This window comes from Panulirus ornatus, chromosome 48 (assembly GCF_036320965.1).
Source record: "Panulirus ornatus isolate Po-2019 chromosome 48, ASM3632096v1, whole genome shotgun sequence".
Lineage (NCBI taxonomy): Eukaryota > Metazoa > Arthropoda > Malacostraca > Decapoda > Palinuridae > Panulirus > Panulirus ornatus.
This window is the reverse complement of record NC_092271.1, coordinates 29,750,220-29,773,665: the sequence shown is the minus strand read 5'-3', so window position 1 is coordinate 29,773,665 and position 23,446 is coordinate 29,750,220. Positions and strand designations below refer to the sequence as shown.

The following is a 23,446-nucleotide window of genomic DNA, read 5'->3' as shown; positions in this document are numbered from 1 at the left end:
GTTGACCTGTGTGGGAAAAGCTAAAACGTGAGGTGTGTGTTGATAATGTAAGGGTCATCCAGCTGGCTGGGGGAGCAACATCTGGGTCACAACAAACTGGTATTGTTAACATCATCCAGGTTGAATATTACCAATTCAGAGATGTTAATCTTTGTGTTGGTTTATGATACACAAAGACGTGCGCTTGCGCACCGCTCACAAACATTCACGTATACGCAACACAACACGAAGCCTGTACTCACGTCAGAGGAAATATGCCACAGGAAATTTACACTGTTCATACTCTTACACACACACACACACACACACAACGTCGACAACAATCATATGTCTGACATACATTGTCAAACTATGCTCTACATAGTATAGTCAGATGAGAGGCGACTAACATTACCTAAATCTCGTACATCTCCGTCTCATCTGTAGGATCTATCAACAGACGACAAGAACAGCAATGGCCCAGCTATGCCAGACTATCCCACTCCCCCAATTCGACTATCATCACCCCGCGCCAGAATGGACACATTCTTGCTGATAAATACTCTAATCACTCCCGACTTAATCATTTTTAGCAATACTTTCAAACGCCAGGTAGGATGATGCTGGTCTGTGTAAACGTCTGGACACAGAAGTGGGAGGGGGGAGCCTCAGTACATGGTCCTTGATGGCAACTTATGATTTAAGTGTTTATAACGACCCAACTGTTCTTTATGTTCGTGTCTTTATTCCACGTACCCTGAGACCCGTGTCCTTGTTACCAACTCAGGGGTCAGTGTCCTCGACCTACAACCTCCTCTCAGACCAAATGATATATTAGTGATGTTCTTTCCTCACCAGCAACTCGCTGGGATGTAGAACAAAAATGTGTGACGCTGACAACCATCAGGAAAATATTCTCATGCCGGGTGCAATCGTTCGCCAGCAACCAACACGTCCCTCACCTTAGCTGCTGGAATCATACGTCAGACATGTCCTCGTTCCCCAACCTCTGCCGGCGAAATAGTTTGCTGCCTTCACATTCCATGTGTGGACCTGGAGAGTGTCAGTGGCGACATTACGCATCTACAGAGGTGACCCAAGAACTTTATGACTGGTTCACTGGAAACTACATTTTTGCCACTGGTGATTGAGAGCCATGAAAATCATCTTGCTTTCATCAAAGCAATACGAAAGTCGTGGGAGTTAGATGGCCTTTCACGTCGCTTACCGTATCGCCCATCCAGCCAGTGCTGTGACAGTGAACAACGACCCACCATAGCTGAAGTTGCAGGTGTTTCGGTTCCTCAGGTAAGGTTACTTGAAGTACATTTCCTAGTGGTCGCTACAGTTCTCTCGTAACTTTAGTGTACATATTCGTGTAAAACATCAAAATTACATTTCCGATGGTGTGTAATTACCTACTTGTCCTGTACGAGAAGAGAGTTTTACACTCGTGGGGCACCATCTCTGGTGAGTGTGTGTGTGTGTGTGTGTGTGATGCTCCGTCTACACCCTTTCTAAAATTAATCTACCTTAAAGATGGGTTAAGGCGATGATGTTTTATACTGGGTGCAACATACGGTTAGCATATGTCTGCAGTATGGCTCGTACGTCGTTAGATAGTTCGGTGATCAGCATGTGCCAATGTCCGGTGTATGTATGGTGACCGTTGTGTGGGGCTTCACTTGCATGGTATGACATTTGAGGCAAATGTCAGGTCGGCCTGACTGACTGGATGGCACGGGGGCCCGGCCGGCCTCCCAGTCACCACCACCGCATTGAAGGCCAGAATTTAATATTGTTATGCTTTTGCTCTTTAGGCTTCATATATATATATATATATATATATATATATATATATATATATATATATATATATATATATATATATATATATGAAATATTGGGAAGGCAACAAGGTGTGGAGGGAGCCGGGTCTGAAATCCTCCCCTCCTGTATTCTTACTTTCCTGAAGAATTGACGGAGGAAGGAGGCAGCCGATGATTTTTTCCAAGGCCTGTTCGCCTGTTCCATACGCTACCTCACTTAGGTGGGAAATTGCAAACAAGTATGAAAGAAATTTGTTTTATCACTTTTTTATTTACCTCTACATGTGTTTATGAAGTTACTTGTACGTCTCCATAAAGTTTGTGAAGCCACAAAGCATACGTCATCTTGTTGTCGAAACCATAAAGCACGATAAAGGCAGTCCTCTGCCTGCGTGCGCAGACATGACGAGGAAGTTGCCACACGCAGGTGTCGACCTTCATACACGATTACCAATAATGATTCGTCCATTTTCTTGGCTGTCGAGTTATCGCTGGCTGCTGTGTAGAAATGATTTGAGGAACACATCTTACTGTTGAGCGAAAATGGTGTGCTGGTACTATGAAGGTATGGAGAGAGAACATGGGGTTGTGAATGGTTCAACCACTGAAGGCTGCCGTTCAGAATGGTGGGCAGAGGGATTATATCGGCCAGAGAGGAAGACTATGATACTTGGTACGACGATACCTGGTGTGGTGTCCCGCATAGTCATTCCTCATGCGGTCAAATTTGCCGTCTGGTCTGGCCCCACACTGACCCCCCGTCTGTCCTCACGGACCTCGTCGTCCTAGGCTTGAGGACGTCCGTGAGGGCCTCGGATATATTAGGTAAGATTCTTCGTCATTACAACTTGACATGAGTGTGAGTCATGCACTCACACGTCTCATAATTATATATCGGGCCTCATACATTCTGGGGGAGGACCATGCTTGTAGGAGGGTCGTGAATGGAGGTAGAGAGTGGGAAGTGTGGACGTCTGGCTGAGACGCCTTCAGCAGTTTGTGTTTCTCCTCAAGTGTTTCATGTAGTTTTTTTACACTAATGAGAAATTCTGTGGTGGGAGAGGCGCGCGGGGGGGGGAGAAATTAATCTAAGAACTTGTGATAAACATCATGTGCTCTTGATACGAGGGAAAACGTGATGTCCCAACAAAAAATTTTCACACAGGAACATTATCGTGCACTAGGCACCGGTGATGAGCCAAGGTAGGGGCAGGACACCCCTCTGGCTGGTCTACACCAACCACAACGCACGAGACAACGAAACACTTCTTATGTAGTTAAGGTTAAACATCACTTAGGTAAACTCAGGTTTCCCATCTCACTTCAGGAACCACTTAGCCAAACCCAAATCTTCGCGCACCTTGTTTCTGGAGCCTTTTTACTAAATTTGCTTCTTGGTTGCCTTAGTTCTGGGTCGACACGGATAAATTTGCCCCAACATGCACTCTGCTCAGGAACCACTCAGGTAAAGGCGTCTGGCTACGTCACGCGCACACCTTCCTCAGACGAAGACTGAGGCTGCCACCAGGTACATACACCTTGCCAGGCAGCACTGCCTGTATTGTCTGATGCTAACGTGTTCAGCACGACGGGACGATCCTTCAGTTATATAGAGCGACTTTTGGCCTAAGATCACGCCATTATACCATGTGACTGCCGACGTGCTCGAGGGCCCCTGGTCACTCTCTGTACCATCGTAGAAGCAAAGTACGTAAGGGGTCTACCTGTAGGTCGGTAGTGGAGCTAAGATATGGCTCAGTCCTGTAGCTGGAGGTGAACGTTCCCGGCTTCTTAGCGAAAATTTCTCCTCGTCTCGGAAGGCGACACCATGATAAGGCTGCCAGCCGGTCACACTGTAAACAAAGCAGGATTACCGCGAGGCTGTTTATTGAAGTAAATAAATGTGTTTTGTGAGATGTGTTTGTAAGGCTGGTGTGTCCCTCTTCAAGCCGAAGTATGGTCTATATTTCAACCTTCGTGGTATTTAGCTCCTGCTGGACAGATTGTAAATCTCGTATCTTGTAAAGTGCTCATAACTTGAGTTTATAGCACAACTCGTTGGATACCTCAGTCTGGTAGCAGTAACTTCCTATCGTGTACCAAACCTTAAGAATTGCATTACCTCCTGAAACATATTTCGTTTTGTATTATTCTCATGAAATGAAAACACTCAACTCGCGCTAAGATCCTCCCCTGAGCTGGTGCCAGAGGAGGCTGGGGCGCTGCTTCTCATTCCGACGCTCTCTAATTCTTCATGTTGCACTCCAGGTCTAATGTTCCCAGGTTTCTCTGCTTCGTCCCAGCTCCATCTAGTGCGTCCTAGCTCCCAAAGTGCATCCTAGCTCTCGTCCTGCCTTCTAGCCCCTCTGATACGCCCTAGCTTGCTTTAGTTCGTCGTGGTTCCCTTTACTACTTCATGGCCCTTGAAGTGTCTCCTGTAAAACATTTTTTACACGAGTAACAAGTTACGTTCACTCTTATATTGTGCCGACAAAACTCTTAAGAGCACGTCTGACACCTTTCTGCCCACACCACGTCGTCTCACGCTCCACAGTCGTGCTATCACGTCATGTTATCCGTCGTTGCACGTCCACCTGCCTCATCCACTATAGTCCTCCATTATTCATCCTCCACCTTACAGCCTAACTCCTTCCCCAGCCAGCGCCAAGGTAGTCTTCACATCCACCTTGTGCGACCTACAGAGCGGCAGTTTACCACATGAATAACTAGAATATAATCCTGGATGTAAGCGGAGGACGCGTCTCACACCTGGACCGCTGTGTTAACGGAAACTCAAAAGGCTGGCACGTAATGTTTACATCCTCAAGAAGAAAAAAGGTTTTCTGAGAACATTTACTTCTGGTACGACAAACGAGGATTATGAAGGGCTTTGTGAGGAAACACCCCGGAGGAGGTGGAGGTCTCCGAGGCGAGAGGTTCCCCAGAGATAGTGGAGGTCTCCAGGGATGAAAGATTTCCCAGAGACTGTGAGTCTCTCTGGGGGGCGAAAACTTTTGCAGTAAAGTTCATAATATTGACGCTCAAAGTCGACGGTTTATGACGTAGCCTTGACCTGTCTCGGTGCATCTTGCTTTAACGTTCTCCGCTTCCCTTTATCTTCAAGTTCTCTTGCTTCTTGTTACCCTCAAGTGATCTCAACTGTGATCATCTTCACGTTAAGACAGTTCTGTCTGGCAGGGCAGTGTGTAGCGGGGGTCAGGAGGCTCGCTGCCCGGGCAGTAGTCGCCTCACAAACCTCCAATACTTTAAAGGATTTCCAACTTTCATCGTGACGACGACTCGTGTTCCCCCAGCTCCTGCCGCAACCATTGTCTGCACCGACTCCTCTCTCTTACAACCACGACTATTGCCTTCATGCTATTCCTACTGCTATTTACTAGATGAACAGTCTTTAACTTTACAGACTGTCAGGTCGTAACCAACTGTAACTGTACAAACTGTCTTTTTGGGTCGTTATAGCCAGTCATAAGAGCTACAACCAGCACCTGAGTGTCAGTAACTCTACTCACCAACAATCTGCTTCAGTACTCACAATAGTTACGAGTGACAGTCAGTCCCAACAGTCTGTCTCGCTCATCAGTCACCGGTTACAACCATCCAGTGATCAGGTCTTATCACCTGGACTAGAACGAGATACTGTCTGTTGTTGAACGTTGTCTGCTTATGGAGACACTGTCCCTCCCACACGTTCCCGCCCCAGGAACGGTCTCTCCCACACGTTCCCGCCCCAGGAACGACCAAACCCTGACACGTTCCCAGCCCATGAACGCCCCTTCCCCCGTACGTTCCTCTGACAGCCAGCAAAGCAGCATTAAAGTGGTGGGAGTGGCCATGTCTGGAGGGCTGATAGCGCCATTAAGATACAATGGCATATCGACCACCGAGTGAAGGTAATGACACCATATTGTACCATGGCAGGTCTTTCTATACACCTCCATCAAGAAAATGTTACTAAGTACACTACTCTGTACACTCAGGTGTACACTGACAGATTACCTGCACACGATCGTACCAGGTGCACTGCTGCACAGTGCTGGTCTTTGTGTACCTTTCAGTCATGTTAATGTTCATCAAGAGTAACACGTTAACAGTTTCCTCTCAACTAAATGTTTCTTGGTGGTGATCATTAACGTGATCAGAGCCTTGGTGCCGACCACATGATGCACTCGTGCCGGTCACTAATGAGGTTAACTGGTAATATAACAATCCACTAATTACATCTCTCGACCTTAACACATAATGAGTCTGTAGTCTATCTGTTATGAGACCAACAACACACGTCATTCTGTAAAAGTCATTAGTGAAGATATCATCCTACTCATGTGTGCCACACGTGCTCAGGCTGCTCAATACTAAGCAACAGAAATTTCAATCCATTGTGGAAGACACTTTAGAATAGTGTTGCTATGATGTTTTGTGGGAATGTTTGGAACACTGTATTGCGGGAGTCGCTTTTCATATTGAGTACCGGGAGAAAATGATCGAGAAATTCCAGTATTTCAGGATTATAAACAAAATCTTCCATTGAAAATGAATTTGAGTAGATTGGAAATACATGGACCATCAGGAAGACGAGAGGCCCGCTACATGACGCCCACAGGAGGGTGCATCTTCCCTTCTCCGAGGCCCACAGGAAGGTGCACCTACCCTTCACTGAGGCCCACAGGAGGGTGCACCTACCCTTCACTGAGGCCCACAGGAGGGTGCACCTTCCCTTCACTGAGGCCCACAGGAGGGTGCACCTTCCCTTCACTGAGGCCCACAGGAGGGTGCACCTTCCCTTCACTGAGGCCCACAGGAGGGTGCACCTACCCTTCACTGAGGCCCACAGGAGGGTGCACCTACCCTTCACTGAGGCCCACAGGAGGGTGCACCTTCCCTTCACTGAGGCCCACAGGAGGATGCACCTTCCCTTCACTGAGGCCCACAGGAGGGTGCACCTACCCTTCACTGAGGCCCACAGGAGGGTGCACCTACCCTTCACTGAGGCCCACAGGAGGGTGCACCTACCCTTCACTGAGGCCCACAGGAGGGTGCACCTACCCTTCGCTGAGGCCCACAGGAGGGTGCACCTTCCCTTCACTGAGGCCCACAGGAGTGTGCACCTACCCTTCACTGAGGCCCACAGGAAGGTGCACCTACCCTTCACTGAGGCCCACAGGAGGGTGCACCTTCCCTTCACTGAGGCCCACAGGAGGGTGCACCTTCACTGAGGATACAGCTGGATATTGATAAAAGATCTCTTAATTCATCACAGTACATGACACCTGCCACACCAGCAGAGCGGGAGAGCGCATGACACCTGCCACACCAGCAGAGCTCGAGAGCGCATGACACCTGCCACCGTGTCAGGTAGGACGCCTCCTTCCATAGTGGGCTGATGACAGCAACTCTGTATTTTTCTGGACGACAGAACGAGCTGCTTTAGGGTCGGCCCAGAGTAATGGAGACGAGGGGAAACATGAAGTGTGGGACTCGGGTGTGAATTAGGCGTGTAGTGAAAAATGGAAATTGTTGTTGGATGATGGAGAGAACCGGAGAGGGTGATGAAGTGTGTGTGGGGGGGACAAGGGGAGGGTGATGAAGTGGGAGGGTTGGATACGGGCAAGAGAACACTTGATGATCTATGTGAAGGAACGGAGACAGGCAGAGGTGAGCACGCAGGGCAGGCTTAGGGACTTTTATGCATTGAAAGTGAAGCACTGTTGTAGGTGGTGTAGGTAGTGTACGTGTTGTAGGTGGTGTAGGTGCTGTACGAGTTGTAGGTGGTGTACGTGTTGTAGGTGGTGTAGGTGGTGTACGTGTTGTAGGTGGTGTACGTGTTGTAGGTGGTGTACGTGTTGTAGGTGGTGTACGTGTTGTAGGTGATGTACGAGTTGTAGGTGGTGTACTTGGTGTAGGTGGTGTAGGTGTGATGGTGTTCTGTCCACATGAGGATGGTGGGTCAATAGGAAAAGCAGGTCTGGAAAATATGACGGGCAAAATGCAGTGCTACTGGCACACAACCTAGCTGCTCATACTCACATTAGATATTGCTTCATGATTAAGCACTTTGCACAACCTGGGTACATTATATATATATATATATATATATATATATATATATATATATATATATATATATATATATATATATAAATGTGTGTGTGTGCGTTCAAAAATTCTTTCTGGCAGACAGAGTAGCCTTGTGGTATGATGCTGGGAAAAAAGTTACATAAAATGAGAAGACTTGTCATTATGTATAGACAAACATAGACACATTGTTCATGTTAGCCTTGCAGACGACGAAGCTCTTGCTGGTGCTCAAGACTGGCTTAGAAGCAGACCAGATGTATACCTCCATCCAATTATCAGTTACTAGAAAGATATAAAGAAATCCTCAGTTTCTTCAGCGGATAATCTCATTACAGGCCATTAATTCTTTTCCTTGTTAATCAGATGTTCTCCAAAATCTCTCTCTCTCTCTCTCTCTCTCTCTCTCTCTCTCTCTCTCTCTCTCTCTCTCTCTCTCTCTCTCTCTCTCTCTCTCTGTCCAAGGGCCTCGTCCACCACACCCCAGACCACTCCACTACTCAGACCGTTTACACATGTTCTTCCTAACCTTCCACTCCAGTGATCTCGTATCTTCGCAAACGTTTCCTCTGTTGACATATAATTATTACGTGTGCATCTTGCCTTTCATGTGAGTATTGCCAGAGTAACAGACCTAGCAGCAGCAGCACTACCAGGGGTCATCAGAGGGGCCACACTACCAGGGGTCATCAGAGGGGCCACACTACCAGGGGTCATCAGAGGGGCCACACTACCAGGGGTCATCACAGGGGCCACACTACCAGGGGTCATCACAGGGGCCACACTACCAGGGTCATCACAGGGGCCACACTACCAGGGTCATCACAGGGGCCCACACTACCAGGGGTCATCACAGGGGCCACACTACCAGGGGTCATCACAGGGGCCACACTACAGGGGTCATCAGCAGGGTTCCACACTACCAGGGGTCATCAAGGGGCCACACTACCAGGGGTCATCAGAGGGGCCACACTACCAGGGTCATCACAGGGGCCACACTACCAGGGTCATCACAGGGGCCCACACTACCAGGGGTCATCACAGGGGCCACACTACCAGGGGTCATCACAGGGGCCACACTACCAGGGGTCATCACAGGGGCCACACTACCAGGGGTCATCACAGGGGCCACACTACCAGGGGTCATCACAGGGGCCACACTACCAGGGTCATCACAGGGGCCACACTACCAGGGGTCATCACAGGGGCCACACTACCAGGGGTCATCACAGGGGCCACACTACCAGGGGTCATCACAGGGGCCACACTACCAGGGGTCATCACAGGGGCCACACTACCAGGGGGTCATCACAGGGGCCACACTACCAGGGGTCATCACAGGGGCCACACTACCAGGGGTCATCACAGGGGCCACACTACCAGGGGTCATCACAGGGGCCACACTACCAGGGTCATCACAGGGGCCACACTACCAGGGGTCATCACAGGGGCCACACTACCAGGGGTCATCACAGGGGCCACACTACCAGGGTCATCACAGGGGCCACACTACCAGGGGTCATCACAGGGGCCACACTACCAGGGGTCATCAGAGGGGCCACACTACCAGGGGTCATCACAGGGGCCACACTACCAGGGGTCATCAGAGGGGCCACACTACCAGGGGTCATCACAGGGGCCACACTACCAGGGTCATCACAGGGGCCACACTACCAGGGGTCATCACAGGGGCCACACTACCAGGGGTCATCAGAGGGGCCACACTACCAGGGGTCATCAGAGGGGCCACACTACCAGGGTCATCACAGGGGCCACACTACCAGGGTCATCACAGGGGCTACACTACCAGGGGTCATCAGAGGGGCCACACTACCAGGGGTCATCAGAGGGGCCACACTACCAGGAGTCATCACAGGGGCCACACTACCAGGGGTCATCACAGGGGCCACACTACCAGGGGTCATCAGAGGGGCCACACTACCAGGGGTCATCACAGGGGCCACACTACCAGGGGTCATCACGGGGGCCACACTACCAGGGGTCATCAGAGGGGCCACACTACCAGGGTCATCACAGGGGCCACACTACCAGGGGTCATCACAGGGGCCACACTACCAGGGGTCATCACAGGGGCCACACTACCAGGGGTCATCACAGGGGCCACACTACCAGGGGTCATCACAGGGGCCACACTACCAGGGGTCATCAGAGGGGCCACACTACCAGGGTCATCAGAGGGGCCACACTACCAGGGTCATCACAGGGGCCACACTACCAGGGGTCATCACAGGGGCCACACTACCAGGGGTCATCAGAGGGGCCACACTACCAGGGGTCATCAGAGGGGCCACACTACCAGGGTCATCAGAGGGGCCACACTACCAGGGGTCATCAGAGGGGCCACACTACCAGGGGTCATCAGAGGGGCCACACTACCAGGGTCATCAGAGGGGCCACACTACCAGGGTCATCAGAGGGGCCACACTACCAGGGTCATCAGAGGGGCCACACTACCAGGGTCATCACAGGGGCCACACTACCAGGGGTCATCAGAGGGGCCACACTACCAGGGGTCATCAGAGGGGCCTCACTCCCGCTACTCCACACGTAGTGCTGACGGTCAGTACCAGGCAGCAGGAAGTCATGTGGGAAACCGTCGCTCAGGTTCTGCTGGTGTCACTTGGTCTGGATCAGGTGCGGCGTACTTGCTGACGTCGTCCCGTGCTACTTCCATCTTGCCATTTCGTCACAGCTCATCTGGGTGTCACCTTCACCCCGCTTGTCACACTGACAACCTAGCCAGACCAGGTCCTCCTCACTCGCATGCCACCTGAAGCAAAAACTTGGAGTCTTACGCTGCTGTTGGAAGGAGATTGTTTATCAGCAAAGTTACCTGTAGAGATATGTGGTCACGATACCCTCTGCCTCCACCCACCTGGCCTCTCGTGTCTATATTAAGATAACTTAAAAACTACCGCCAACACGCTCCCTGACGACCCCGGGAAGGTGAGGGCCACCTTATGAACTTCTCTCATATGACGTTTTATAGATTTATACCATCCACTGTAGTCTGAATTTTAGGCCCGCAAAGTTGAACCTTTACTGTCCTTTATATATATGTATGGCATGGTATCATCTCGTAGCAGGTATTTTACTCAGGCTCTCTCTCTCTCTCTCTCTCTCTCTCTCTCTATATATATATATATATATATATATATATATATATATATATATATATATATATAGATATAGATATCTGTAACAATAACCTGTGGTCGAGGTCAGAGTGAAGTTTGGTCATGAAGGTGAAGGTGCTGGGGTGTACATGCAGATGGCCTCCATCTCGCTGACGTACGGCCCCGTACCCTGGTGTGCTGTGGAACACCATGTATGTATACACTAATTTATGATACACTTTCAAGTTTCTGTTTGTTTAAGCTGCAGGATCCATCTTCCTAATGTACCTTTTATGTTTTATTTTGCTACTTTCCTCCAACCAAAGTATTTATTTCGTACCATGGCAGGCCTTGTAGAATTCAAGAATTACATCATCCATCCACATATTTCTTTACACTGTGTTCATACATACATACCTTACATTATGTTCATACATATCAATGTTGTCTAAGTTAGAGATCATGTTTGTTTGTGTACAGAGGATGTAGCCTGGCTGACCTGGTCATGGTTCACCAGGTGGTTGGTTCATCATACGTTTCTCAGTCATTATGTCAGATCTACATAACATAACATCAGAGTGACGCCGGTCATGTCAGCCGCCACCCAACACTCGCGTCGTCAGCGTTGCTTGGACTTGTTTTTAAAGAAAATAGTTGTCAGTGCACGTGGTCCTGGTACTGTAGTCTGCAGGGTAACCTGTCACCTTACGTGCAGTGGTCGACGTATCTGACTTGTCCTGTTCGTCAAACCGGTAATTCCATCATTGTTATCTGTCTTCTGGCAAACGACCACTGACGCGCATTACCAATCAACATCATGCATGTGTTTTGGGGGTCACTCATACTTCACGTGGGAAGGCATTGTCTCGTATCTAATGGAGAGAGAGAGAGAGAGAGAGAGAGAGAGAGAGAGAGAGAGAGAGAGAGAGAGAGAGAGAGAGACAGACAGACAGACAGAGAGGAGAGAGTTAATAACGAGGAGGAGGAAGGAGAACAAACACTATTAAGACCAGAGTCAGGATGCAACAGTACGCACTAGTGTTGTTACACCATGAAAAATGTACACCAGTTCTCAGAAGCTGGAGTGTGCCTACCCTCACGCTCTTTACCTCGCTTCCCGGGACGGTGGTAAGCTGCAGGACAGATCCCTCACTCTCCAGTAGGAGTCCAAACACTGTGATGCAGGAATGAATAATTTCTTGAGTCTCTCTCGTTAATCGAAGGCAGTAATGTCGCTTGTCACACTCTCACCCTCGGCTGGAGGTATTCATGATCTAGAAAAGAAAAAATCAAGGCAACAGCGAACTTGTTATTGTTCCTGGCGCGCAGACGGTGAGGGAGGCGACGTGCAGGACTGTGCCTGGGAGGCCAGCGGAGGCCGACCACTTGCAAGAAGCCTTTATGTCTCGAGATCATGAGCTGAGCAGGTCACACACACACGGGCCGCTCGCTCATGCTGAGGTCGTCTACTCACAAAGTCGCTTTGACGAGCATCATTGAAACATTTATCTCGGCAGTTTTTTCTTTTATTCTTAATTCAAAACAGTTGAGACGGGAGGACCGGGCGCTGGAGACTATTGACAGACGCGAGCTGAGGGACGGCCAAGCGAGCCTTGCTGTGCTCGGCCTGTCCAGCACTGTGGTGGTGCAACCCTTAATGTGATGGCCTAGCCTTTCATCAGACCCTTATGGGTTAGATGAAAGGCGAGATCATTATTCCCCAGGGGCGTGCTGTGGCTCGCGCTCAAGCGTCGAACCTTCGTGTTTAATGTGTTATTGATTCCTTCTTTGTGTGTTGCGTTCCTGTGTCCCTCGTGCACCGTGCAATGTGACCAGTATACCATTGGTAGGTTCTGCATACGCCAGTAAGACTAGATCGCCAGCGAATATATATATATATATATATATATATATATATATATATATGGGCAGAAAATGTTTGGATGTGGACGAAGTGAGGAGTTCAGTGAGATGCACCGTGCACTCAGGATGGTTAACCACAACACAGACTACATTCCATACGTCCTTAACAACTGGTAGTTCTGTAGAGACGATGAAGATGAGATATTCATCCCTGTAAACAGAGAACTGATGACGTGCACACCAGTACCTCAGTGTTGTATTATGGAAACTAAAGCTAAATGACCACACTAACGAACGAGGTCAACCATTTTCCTCCTGCTGGCTGGCTGAACCTCCTCGCTTATCAAATACCATGTATGAGATGCTTGCATGGGTAGTGTGTGTGCTGGGTTATAAAGGTTGAATGAAGCGGGTAATACAATGTATGGCAAGTATGTTGTGTGTTTGTGTGACGGGAAAGAAGTATTTCTGTATTTGTCACACAAGATAATGACACGATCCAGACAACACCGTAATGTTCTCAAGATGGATGATGATTTCTGGCAAAATTTCAATGAATGGAATGGTTGTGATAAACCAATGCAGTGTGTGTGTGTGCGTGTGTATACTTACCATGAGGTCACGTCACAGGGCAGGCCTCGCACGCAGCAGGAGCACATAGTGGCCGCTTCGTCCCGCTCGACTGCCGTACGTGAAAGCGTCCACACGCTCGTGGGTCCTCGTAGGTGGTTGGCTCGCCTGCTTCTCCTCACAGCAGGAGCGCCTTCCCTGTGACTCATCAGCCACCAAGACACCTCACCCACCATTCCTCCATCTCCATTAAGACTATTTCCAGCATCGTTTAAATTTCCAAGCCATTCAAACTTCTCGCCGTGCTGCCACACCTCACGCTTATTCTTCCTGCAAGGCCACCACTATCCTCTTGGCATCATTGATTTCCAGCTTCCTTTTCTGACGTAGTCCTAAGTCCCTAACAGTGACCCACCCGCAGCTGCTGCTCTGTCTCGTCAATTATCCCATTGTCATCTACACACAATAGCCTCATCTCGCCTCCTGCCACCAGCTACAACTTATTTCCTGTGAAAGCTTGACTCGTAATATTATTCACATGAGCAATAAGAAACGGTGGAACGAAACCCAAACTTTATTCAACTTAACCTTCATGTGGTTAACTTTTAATCTGTTCTGACACATAGGTGTGTGTCATGACACACATGCACTGACGTAGGTGTGTGTCATGACACACATGCACTGACGTAGGTATGTGTCATGACACACATGCACTGACGTAGGTATGTGTCATGACACACATGCACTGACGTAGGTATGTGTCATGACACACATGCACTGACGTAGGTATGTGTCATGACACACATGCACTGACGTAGGTATGTGTCATGACACACATGCACTGACGTAGGTATGTGTCATGACACACATGCACTGACGTAGGTATGTGTCATGACACGTCTGTGGAGATTCGTGGCCCATAATGACCTTCCCTGTGGCCGTGTCATCCTCCACTGTTCATTATCATCAATGGTTAGATCATCATACATTGCTTCCCACACACTTCATCATTACCTTCACTACATCACTCTAGTCTTCTTTCTACGGTGTCCACACACACACACACACACACACACACACACACACACACACACACACACATACATATACACATACACGCACTGCTCTCCTCTCACCTCAAATCTTGTACTACTTCGTTTTCCTTCACCACACAACTACTGTACTAAAACCTTTCCTGCCGTTGTTATTAAGGTAATCCCCCTGACCTTCCTGGTGAACACGTCCCCTCGGCTGCCTCCCGCTGGTCCCTCACTCTCCCCACAGCTGTGAGCGGCACCTTACACTTCCCCTACAACTCTCCAATTCCCTACTTAACCCCAGGGGCTCTGCCATTACTCACTTTTCTTGCCTTAAAAATCCTCTCAAACTCATTTGTCCTCAACTATCGCCATCCCCGTCCTCCGGCGCCGCCTCATAACCCTACCCGCTTCTCAAATAACTAAAACAAAAATCAAGCTATTTCCATCTCTCTCTCACTCAGCCTCTGGTGGCCATCATGTGTCAACCACATATCATCTTGGCCTCAGTACTCTCCATGTATGTTTCGTTGCCGTTCGTCTCTTCCCAGATGAGCAACAGATTCATTTGAGCACACTAAATGCCTGGAGTCTGACCTAAATTAGCAGGATATTCACTTGACGCAGAAGCAGTTTATCTTGTTTATTTAGGTTTGCGATATAGTTTGTGGGTGAACAAATGCCATGTACTGAGGAAGCTCTCAAGGTATGTTGACAGAACGTGTCAGTAAAGCTGTCATGTGATGTTGACTGAATGTCTCGGTTCTGTCAGGGTTGATGTGGTAAACACCGGCTGAGTCTCTGTGCGGGACTGTGCCCGCCTTCCTCACCTGCACCTCAGACGTGAGCCGCTGTACGATCGTCCAGTAACCAGCTCATCAAGAATATTCGTAACATAAACATCCTGGGCCACAAACACGAAGCTCAGATCCCTTGACACATGGTGCCGCCAGTGTCAGGTGCTCCGTGTGCACGTAAGGATGAAAGTAGTGTCGAATTATAAATCAACTTTTTATCCTTCGGATGAAACGCTCTAAGAATTAGGGATAAAGATGTGTTCTGTAGAGCATCTTTTGTTCCGCTGTGGTAGATAATGGTACGAGTTACGTAGAAATACAGATATATGGAGAGAGTTCTCGGCCCTCTTCTCAAGGAATTTTTTCCCTGATGAAATGTTCTTATTACTTGTATATAATGAAGGTAGACGTTTCCCTCAGGTGAAGACCAGCTGCAATGATTTGAAACAGAATTCAGCACAGCCACACTCTCATCAGAGAAGGTCAAGTAAACTTACCCTGGGCCACTCACCCTGAGCTACTCACCCTGGGCCACTCACCCTGGGCCACTCACCCTGACTTACTCACCCTGGGCCACTCACCCTGAGTTACTCACCCTGGGCCACTCACCCTGAGCCAGTCATCCTGGGCAACTAGACCAAGATACATGTATCATTTCAGCTTCAGTGTAGACGTGTGGTGTGGGAGGTGTGTTCCCTCCTCTCTGGTGTTTACCATTGTTACCTGCGGTTGTTGGTGTTGTTGAACTTTACCGTTTTACTCTATTTCTCGGCGCGACCCTTAATGGCGATCAGTAAATACTACAACCTGACCTTTGACCTGACCCTTAAGGATTAAGTTGAAGCTAAGTCGTGGTACACAATGGTCATAATGGTGTGCTCACACAGTTGTGGTCTTGCCAGGTCATTGGTGTTACCAGGTGTGTCACGATCTGCGTCAAACTGGGCAATTGTGACGACCCTCGCGTCACACGAGGCCGGTGTGACCGTAAACTCGTGGTCGCTGACACATCTATGCAAGTAGCAAGTGTGCACTTGATTATGTCAACTACCCAGATCGCTACTAAAGTGTTGGTTTACTTTTAATGTCCTGAGATGAAAGCGATGATAGCAATATCTTTCCTTCATTTCTGGTGTTGTGTTGTGGAAGGTTGTTCGTTATGGTGTCTCTGTGGTCAGGAGGCCAGCCACCATAATGGTCATATTGAAAAATACTTTTGTAAATTCCATTTTCATTAATGGACTTCTATTGTTATTCTTTTTGTAAAATGTTTTACATGTATGATAGGGATTTCGGTCATTGACCAATTAGCAGTGTGTAGCCATTAAATCCAACAATAAATTCTAACCATGAATTTGTACCTTTTGTGAACTCAATATCGGCAGTGGAAGCAATTAATCGTGAATCGTGGATTTAGTTGGTTCCGGGTCGCATCAGCAGTAAGCTTAATACGTGTTACGAATCACATCATCTTGACGTGAGAACGTGTGTGGTCTGAGCAACTCCCGCGGACCCAGCGATCATGGCAGACCCACCTGCTAACTTACACATCAAGATCGAAATGTATTATTACGTTTCCTGACGTGTGTTGCTGGATGTCGTGTTGGATGTCATGTTGGATGAGGAATAAGCTATGTACCTTTCCTGACTTCTAAGAGTCCCCTGTGAACCTGTTCCAGGAATGTCCATGCAAGACAGCCCAGTTGTCTCCTGATGATTTTCAGTATCATTGTACAGTTCTGTACAGCCATATGTCATTGTACAGTTCTGTACAGCCATATGTCATTGTACAGTTCTGTACAGCCATATGTCATTGTACAGTCCTGTACAGCCATATGTCATTGTACAGTTCTGTACAGCCATATGTCATTTTGTTTATGTGAGCAGTTCTCTCTGTACACATCCTCGTTATGTTCACTGTCACGGATCCTGCCTTCCCAGTGTCATGTCCCGACACGTGTAGTGCCCAGTGTGGCATACGATCACACTCTTCACGTCTACACACTATCACTCCCACACTCCCCACACCACACGTTCCCATACTCCTATATTTCCAATCTCCTCTCACTTCCGCTTTCCCTCGCTTCCACATTCCTACACTTCCTCCCACGTTCTGGACCACATCTACCCCCAGAGAGGCACCTCCAACACTTTCAATACAGCCTAACCGTCCCTTCATCCCACATTCACCATTCACTCAGCTATTCAGACGCGAACCCAATACCTTCAGCGGCGATCTAGGTGTCTCCTCGCTCTCTCACTTCTAATCACATGTTCCTCCATTGATCGCACCTTTCCTTATTGATCACATCGTGTTCTATTGATCACACCTTCACTTGTTGATCACTTCGTTCCTTTCTGATCACACCTTCTCTTGTTAATGGCATCGTCTTCTATTGATCACACCCCCCATTACTGATCACACCTCCCTTATTGATCAACCTTTCCCTTATTGATGACTGTCCCCTAATGATTACATTGTTTCCCTTCATTCCCACCATCCCCATTCATCATAACATCCTCCATCGATCAAACTTTCCCCATTGATCACCGTCCTTCATTGATCACAGATTCACCCACGCACTCCCACTCAAGCTGCTCCTCATTCCCAACTCATCATCAGCCATTCTGGCTGAAAAATTGTATATATGTAGGAAGTGTGTGTGTGTGTGTGTGTGTGTGTGTGTGTGTGTGTGTGTGTGCAGGAATAACTATATATTATGTTATCCTCACTAGCCACACTGACCTGTTGTTACCGGCTTACACTTCACTTGAACACAACCTTCGAATTCAGGTCTCAGGTCCCCTTCCCTGCCCGCGCCATTATCTTGACCCTAATCCATTTTGTTTAAGATATAATCTACAAAATCTGGGGCCAATTAATTTGTACACTCTCGTAATTTGTCCGCCAGCCACTCACAGATAAAGCCCGGCTCTCTCTCGCGCGTGCTCTCCCTCCTTCCTTTCATCTCTCCCTGAGCAGATGATCCTTCTCACTCTCTCTCCTCCATCTGCTCTCATCATCATGACCGTCACAGTTATACTGCCTTTCTCAAAATTTGTAAGAATTATTCCTCGTTACTGGCATGATCCAGGCGACCCAGACCCCTGCATGCAACCATCTTCCGAGTCTGCTTTTCCATCGCTCTCAGTCATGTGTCGTCCTCCACACTCGAGCATAACACACCGCCATCCTACACCCCACAGCACAGGCAGGTCCTACTGAGTCCTTACATCCCTCCCTTGTCCCACAACACAGATCTCACGGGAGATCCTACCGAATCCTTCCTCCTGCCAACCAATCTCAGGTAAGACTCTTCACACAGTCGAGTAATCTTAGGGTGAACTGGACGCTACTCAGTCACAACAGAAATAAAACTCCGACGGCGGGAGTTGAATGCTTCACTCCCTCAGTCAGCCCATGGCAGACACACACACACACACACACACACACGATATAGTGTTTGGTGTCGTCGTTGGCCATGATTCACGTGCGGACCCGACCTAATTCGAATCCTGGGCGCGAGCGACTGTCGCCCAACAAGCAACCAGCTTTACCTCCTCCCCGCGAGGCTGGCGATGGTGCTCACCTGGCATTGTGGTGCTCACCTGGCCTGTGGTGCTCACCTGGCCTGTGGTGCTCACCTGGCCTGTGGTGCTCACCAGGCCTGGGGACCATACTGCTGGTCCGCCGTGCTGGGGTACTGGTCCGCTGGACTGGGGTGGGAGTCGGCTGCTATCATATGCACGAGTGAACAACGTCAGCTTGTGAGTCTGCACCATTGTCCTCCTCTCCCACCTCTCACTGCCGTAATGAATTCTTTTACCTTCATGCTCTTCCTTCCTTTACTTCGTAGAATGAATCTCTTAACTTTGTTCCTCATTTCACCTTTAATTCCTGTCTCAGTTCTTCATATCATTTTGCCCACATTTCCACCATGTCTTCTTTTGTTTCATTTTGCTTTTGGAAAGTAATTTCTTGGCCTGTGATCCGTGTAATTTTGTTTTTGCACTTGATGTTTTCTAATCATCATTCATGTGTGGCAACACGACCGTGTGAGGGAATCCTTCCGATATGTGTTAGAAGTAGGATGACGTCAGAAGTCTGGAGTCTCCCGTCCTCCTCCAGTGTGATGAAGGAGGTTAGGTTGTGCTGCTGCACCGTGCACACACGAGAACACGCACCGTGTGCATGGTCGATGAACCTGAGGTGGGAACACACTCTCTTCTCAGGGCACGACCGACCATCGTCTGGGATAAGTAAGGACGAGACACAGAGTGAGTCGCCCACGTATGGTGGACGGGGAGGTGGTGTAAGGGGACGCTTCTCTCTCACACGAAGAATTAATTTGATGTGTAAAGTGAAAAAATAAGAAATGATTTTATAAGTACATAAGTCCAAGTTGCAAATGAACCTACTGGTTCTGGGTTGAGGGCGTGTGAGGTAGCCAGTTGCAGGTGATTACGTTAAGTATTATAAACAACAAGACTCATTATGTCCAGAAGTTTTACCCGTAACTCCACCATATGACCGTAACAGTGTGGCCTTGTTTTGCTATGTCTCGTGTCGTGTCCTGTGCTGTGCCACACCACCACAATCCCGTCATCATGAACAATGATCATCACAGTAACTCGCGGGGGAACCAACTTATGGTTGTCCATGATTCACTTTATCCTGGAAGGAAATAATCAGTGACTCAGTAATGCTGACCACAGTCTCTTTATCAGAGGTCACGATGCCCAGGTCACGGTGACCTGGGCATCGTGACCTGGCGAAGTTATCTCAGTGGCTGTCCTCCGTACAGCAGCAGGTCATCCACCCTCCACATCAGACCCCTGGTGGCCGACACCAGACACACGTTGACCCGTGTTTCGCTTTGTGTTTTATTATCTGGTCTTTCTTGTGGCGACCTTGCCTGAACCACACTGACCTGTCCTCCCGTCGTCCACTTATTATGAAACTAAATTTTCTGAACGAGTCATAAATCAAACTTCAAACTCGGATACATAAATATATATTTAAGAAAACGTGGTGGGTGTTGCCGTGGGAGGGAGGTGTGAAGGCTCGCCTGGCAGGCCATACTGGCGCACCAATCTGCCATAATGTCCGACTCTCTCCACTCTGATAATATTTCCATCATCCTGTCCAGACCCTGAAGTAATTACCCACAACGTCACCTGGCCAACACAAAATACGGTGTAACAGAAATTTCCTGTGGGTGATGCAAGTAACTGACATTGCTAGAATCTGTGATCACAGACACCAAGGTGCGGTTCACACACTGGCATTAAGGTATTTGACCAGATGAACAAATTGGTTTTATATATATATATATATATATATATATATATATATATATATATATATATATATATATATATATATATATATATTATTTATTCATTTGGCTTTGTCGCTGTCTCCTGTGTTAGCGAGGTAGCGCAAGGAAACAGACGAAAGAATGGCCCAACCCACCCACATACACATGTATATACATACACGTCCACACACGCAAATATACATACCTATACATCTCAATGTATACATATATATACACACACACAGACATATACACATATACACATGTACATAATTCATACTGTCTGCCTTTATTTATTCCCATCGCCACCTCGCCACACATGGAATAACAACCCCCTCATGTGTGCGAGGTAGCGCTAGGAAAAGACAACAAAGGCCCCATTCGTTCACATTCAGTCTCTAGCTGTCATGTAATAATGCACCGAAACCACAGCTCCCTTTCCACATCCAGGCCCCACAGAACTTTCCATGGTTTACCCCAGACGCCTCACATACCCTGGTTCAATCCATTGACAGCACGTCGACCCCGGTATACCACATCGTTCCAATTCACTCTATTCCTTGCACGCTTTTCTCGCCTTGCACGCATATATATATATATATATATATATATATATATATATATATATATATATATATATATATATATATATATATATATAAAATGCAGTGCCCGAAAGGAGGTTCAATTGAGAGTTGAGGTGAGCGAGTATCATCAAACTTGAGGAACAACAAGAACTTGTATGGAAGGATATTCCTGGTTAGTTGATTGACGGAGTGGTGGTTGGGAGGGTGTTGGCATGCCAGGGGATAAGATCAGGGAAGAACAATGCAGCTTCACGAGTGGTAATAAATGTGTGGAGGATTAGATGTTTGCTTTATATGGATCTGAAGAAGGCATATGATGGGGTTGATAGAGATTCCTTGGGGAAGGTGTTACCAATATACGGTGTGGGGTCAAAGCTATAAGATGCAGTGAGAAGTTTCAATCAAGAGAATAAAGCGAGTGTATGAGCAAGAAGAGAGGAGGGTGATTGGTTCCAGGTGAGGCTGGAGTTGTGGCAGGGGTGTATGATGTCACCATAGCTGTTCATCATGTTTACGGTTAGGGTAGTGAGGGAGGTGAATGTCTGGTTGTCTCCTCCACCCTGCCTGCTGTTACCCTCTGCTCCCCTACCGTACGTGATTGCTTAATCAATGCGGTCAGCGTCCCCGGTCGCCGTCATTCGTCTTCCAACCATTCACCCTGCAACCCATTTTTCTTGCAAGTTCCTGATGCGTCAGATCTTGGCCAGCGGCCGAACCTTCGCTGGCTCTGTCTGACACAGGGTAATCCTCCAGCCTCGGTGCTTTCCCGTGTACTGGAAAATAGGTTTAGCTATGAAGTCGTCAAAAAAAGAGTTGTGCCTTTATTTTAACAGCTTTTAGCAGATGGATACAAACTCATAGATATTCAAACAAGCGAGGCATTGGATGAATACAGTAAATATATCCATTTCCACAGCTGCAAATTTGACATGAAAAACGGACAAAATGAAACCAACATTGCTGAGTTGTGACGTGGTGAGCGATGGATGGACGACGTGCTGTGGCTAGTGCATGGTCGAGTGAGCGTCACCATGACCAGTGTGACCCATGTAAGACTGAACCTCAGTCATGAAGTGATGTCCATCAGCGTCACCATGACCAGTGTGACCCACGTAATACTGAACCTCAGTCATGAAGTGATGTCCATCATTCATCTGGTGTTTTATAAGTCGTGAAAGTTGTGTTTCCTGGTAGTCGTCACTGCTCGCACCTCTTATCATCGGGTCACGATAGCTGTTTTTGTAGGCCGTGTCCGTCATAACCAAGTCCTCGCAAGACATTATTGTCTAACGTGTGAAAATGACATTTGTGTGGTTCCTCGTGCCTGGCTGACCACACACGAGTGGTGCCTGGCTGACCACACACGAGTCGTGCCTGGCTGACCACACACGAGTCGTGCCTGGCTGACCACACACGAGTCGTGCCTGGCTGACCACACACGAGTGGTGCCTGGCTGACCACACACGAGTGGTGCCTGGCTGACCACACACGAGTGGTGCCTGGCTGACCACACACGAGTGGTGCCTGGCTGACCACACACGAGTGGTGCCTGGCTGACCACACACGAGTGGTGCCTGGCTGACCACACACGAGTGGTGCCTGGCTGACCACACACGAGTGGTGCCTGGCTGACCACACACGAGTGGTGCCTGGCTGACCACACACGAGTGGTGCCTGGCTGACCACACACGAGTGGTGCCTGGCTGACCACGCATTAGTCGTGCCTGGCTGACCACGCATTAGTCGTGCCTGGCTGACCACGCATTAGTCGTGCCTGGCTGACCACACACGAGTGGTGCCTGGCTGACCACACACGAGTGGTGCCTGGCTGACCACACACGAGTGGTGTGAAAATCTGAGGCACAGCAGAGAACACGGCTCCGCCTCCCCGCTACAAGAGTCATACAGAAATTCCCATAACGTAATCAATTCTTATAATCGATTAAGTACAAATTACATTTGGCACAATGTGGACACATCATGGATGATGAAGAAGCAGAATATGGACACATCATGGATGATGAAGAAGCACAATGTGGACACATCATGGATGATGAAGAAGCACAATGTGGACACATCATGGATGATGAAGAAGCAGAATATGGACACATCATGGATGATGAAGAAGCACAATGTGGACACATCATGGATGATGAAGAAGCACAATGTGGACACATCATGGATGATGAAGAAGCAGAATGTGGACACATCATGGATGATGAAGAAGCACAAT

General features: G+C 48.3%; 1 protein-coding gene across 1 annotated transcript in view; it reads left to right on the top strand.

The window, feature by feature from the left end:
- Nucleotides 1-23,446, top strand: part of LOC139764000 (calcitonin gene-related peptide type 1 receptor-like) — a 167,102-nt gene that overhangs the window by 66,884 nt on the left and 76,772 nt on the right. The gene's annotated exons all lie outside the window — the stretch shown is intronic.